Source organism: Diaphorina citri, unplaced genomic scaffold, assembly GCF_000475195.1.
Source record: "Diaphorina citri unplaced genomic scaffold, Diaci psyllid genome assembly version 1.1 scaffold26463, whole genome shotgun sequence".
In the NCBI taxonomy this organism is placed as follows: domain Eukaryota; kingdom Metazoa; phylum Arthropoda; class Insecta; order Hemiptera; family Psyllidae; genus Diaphorina; species Diaphorina citri.
Window position 1 is genome coordinate 1 of NW_007403802.1, and position 745 is coordinate 745.

A 745-nucleotide genomic window follows, 5' to 3' on the forward strand; every position below is an offset into this window, starting at 1 on the left:
AATCCCAAGGCCATTCCCATATCGAACAGGTTCAAATAGACGGCCGATGTTGCTAGGAACTGTGGATAGAAGAGGAACAGCGAATTGTTAGGCCGGAGATCGAAAAATAAGTGCGCGACCACAACAGGGATTATAGAAAATGGATCATTGTCCCTTGCCTAAACCCTGGACCACCGCCGCGTATTAAAGTAGGTAGGTAAGTACTTTTATTGAAGAGAGTAAAATTAGTAAGTAGTAAGTACGGTACCAGTATTGAAGAGAGGAAAATCTCCTATCAGGACCTACCTGTGGAAGACCTTTCCTGTATTTGGAAATGGGTTTCAGGTTGCTGTTATTATCTTTGTTGGCATCTAGATCCAGAGTTGGTAGAGTGTCATTGTTTGGGACTTTGGGTGGAATGTCATCAAGACATTCGTGGCTGGATTCCCTGGAAGAGATGAAAAAGTTCAGTTGAAACTAGATTCAGCTTTCAAACCATACATTTCGAGAATCGTATGAGCACAAACGACTATTTTTACGGCAAAAACCAGCACAAACGTAGTACAAGCAAATAGACTCATAAAAACACTGAAATTCCGATATGGCCGTTCTTGTTTAAGGCGTTAAACTGGCCAATCTGGGCGTAATTTAATGTTTTAATACTTTTTTTTAAAATAGGTTTGACAGTGGGAACTGTAACTTCTATGGTCTTATCGTCCCGAAATCGAAGAGAGAAGGAAGACAGGATAGGAGAAAGCCAGCCGTT

At 41.2% G+C, this 745-nt stretch overlaps 1 long non-coding RNA gene across 1 annotated transcript; it reads right to left on the reverse strand.

Annotated features, from left to right (window-relative positions):
• Positions 1 to 14: 14 nt before the first annotated feature.
• Positions 15 to 501, reverse strand: LOC113473360. Its single transcript, XR_003395350.1, has 2 exons — positions 286 to 501; positions 15 to 59 (listed from the first exon to the last, which is right to left on the reverse strand). It is a non-coding gene; the product is annotated as an uncharacterized LOC113473360 (long non-coding RNA).
• Positions 502 to 745: the final 244 nt, after the last annotated feature.